The sequence below is a fragment of the Culex quinquefasciatus genome, chromosome 3 (assembly GCF_015732765.1).
Source record: "Culex quinquefasciatus strain JHB chromosome 3, VPISU_Cqui_1.0_pri_paternal, whole genome shotgun sequence".
Classification (NCBI taxonomy): Eukaryota; Metazoa; Arthropoda; class Insecta; order Diptera; family Culicidae; genus Culex; species Culex quinquefasciatus.
This window is the reverse complement of record NC_051863.1, coordinates 14,368,909-14,371,525: the sequence shown is the minus strand read 5'-3', so window position 1 is coordinate 14,371,525 and position 2,617 is coordinate 14,368,909.

Below are 2,617 nucleotides of genomic sequence, written 5' to 3'. Positions count from 1 at the left end.
CTATGCCTTCGCGACTTGGTGAGCTATGACTGGAATTAGGAATACTGATACTGGTACTATATACGCGCTGAGTCCTTGTCCATTTGACAAGGGTTCGGAAGTTCTAAATAACGTTTGAATCCGATTGGTCCAAACGTTCTTCAGGGCGGGGCTTGTCGATAAAGCTGAAGTACCTCGCGCTCGGCTAGCCAGCGTAGAAATGGGTCAAACTTTTTTCAAAGTTTGCGTCGCCCTTCACAGTAAAAAATTTCTGTGTAAAATCGCATGCAAAAGCATGCACATCACCTTTGTGAGCAAAAGCATGTAATATTGTATGAGAAAACGTGTACACAAAAAGCATGTACAAAAGAAAAATAAATAAATTTTGCACACCCCAAAAATAACATTAATTTGGTGAGAGTCATATCCAGATTACCAAGTCCGCGCCCCAACCGTCTCGGCTAACTCGCCGCTGTGAAGTTATTTGGATTAACACCGATGTAGCTGTACGTTCCCCATACATCGTATACTATACAGTTAATTCAGTATACGACGTACGGGATACCTACTGGTACATCGGCGTTGATCATAGCATTTTCAAGACGTTGAGATAGCCGAGACAGATGGGGCGCGGACTTGGTAATCTGGATATGACTCTCACCAGATTGATGTTATTTTTGAGGTGTGCAAAATTTATTTAGTTTTCTTTTGTACATGCTTTTTGTGTACACGTTTTCTCATACAATATTACATGCTTTTGCTTACAAAGGTGATGTGCATGCTTTTGCATGCGATTTTACCATCGGATTTTTTGCTGTGATTGCTCTATTTTTCAAGACTAGGTTCAATGTCCTTTTTTGGACAGGTTTTTCAAACATTTTGTAAAAATGTTAAGCTTCTCATCACTGTAAATAAACGAGAAGTGTCACACACCAAACCGCTCAAAGCAATTTTCTTCTGCTAAATGAATAAGCAAAACAACAAACGCTAGTCTTAGAACCGACACCAAGTCTCGCCTGTAGTCCCCATGACGATGTGCAGTAGCAGTTTTCATGCCATCCGTGAATACGTGAAGAAACCGCTTCTAAGCCAGCATCGCATCACAGACGACGGAGAGCAAGAAGCCCAACCATCATGAAGGGTGGCAAATCAAAACGGGGAGAAGAGCTGAGCCAAGCCAAAGAAGACTCATCAGCTGAGAAGAAAACCCAAACAAAAACAAAACACGCAAAAACTGCTCGAATCGAGCAGCGCTCCTTCTCTCTTATATTATTAACTCTCATTTTCTCTCGCGCTCTTTCGCGTTATGTTTTTGCTATGCTGCACACGTGAGCTGAGCAATGTTTCGTCGACTTTCCGAAGTCGCTGCCACGAGGGGGTCGTCGGATCATATGGGTGCATAAGAAAAAGTGCAAGGTTTATGCTCGAGAGCCAGCAGCAACATTTGCGGTTCGCGAATTCAAAAGGAGAGAGAGAGATGCATTTCGATTTACCGGTTTCACGAGAATGAAAGGTTTCTCGTGGTGTTTTTGGGTTCTCTCTTTGGTAGTTGCGATGAACATCTGGAGCAGTGCTGAAGATTTGTAAATGGATGCGAAGAGAAGAGTAGATGACTTTGATAACATTTTTTTAAACACAATTTAGGCGGTTTCAAATAATGTTAATTGTTTATGACGCTCTTTTTAGAATATTAATTGAAACCAAAGAATAATAAATTAAATAATCAATTTTTATTGCAATTTTGAAACCGTAATTTGTTGTACAGTCCAGACTCGATTATCCGAAGCCTCGATTATTGAAAGTTTCGATTATCCGAAGTTCGTATATCCAAAGGTTTGTATGAGACTTCGGATAATCGAATCAAAAACAAAAAAAAAACGTTTTTTTTCATGTGTATAGCTTTGAATTCGAGTTCTGCGATCCCATTTTAGTCAAATTTGAAGAGTTGATTGCCAATTAAATAATTTAATGCATTTTTTTCAGTATTTCGTCACCGCCATATTGGCCACTATCTTGGATTCAAAAATTCTAAACCACTTTAGCGTAGTTTAGGAGCCACACTTAAGCTCAACAATCAAAAATAAGACAACGAAAAACATTTTTTTCGTGATTCAATTATCCAAAGTTTTGATTATCCGAAGTGAAATTTTTCCGAGGGCTTTGGATAATTGAATCTGTTAGTTTTAATATTTTTTCATCCGCTCCCTTGACTATATCTTGTCACATTCTAATATTTTTTCACAAAGTTCAGACTCGATTAACCAAAAATACATTGTTTTTATTCCAAGGTTACTGTCGCTTTTAAGATAGGTAATCCCAAAAGTGCCTAATTACAAAAACAAAAATCCTCTAAAATTTCTCAAAAAATGGGGTGCAAAAAAATTGTAACTACCAAAAATTTTATTTTTTTCAGAAAAATATCAATTGAAAAAATCTCAATGGAAAAAGAAGTCTAATCAACCAAAAACGGCTTCAAATGCCCTGTTCTGCATTGATAATCATATTTAGCATGTTTGGACTCGTTTGTAAATATTTTGAGTTTTTTATGGAACTCCAATGTACATCACAGCTAAAACTTTTTTATCTCGCAGAAATGAAATTTTCGTCCCACCCCTCGACTTTGGTCAGAGTCAAGGGA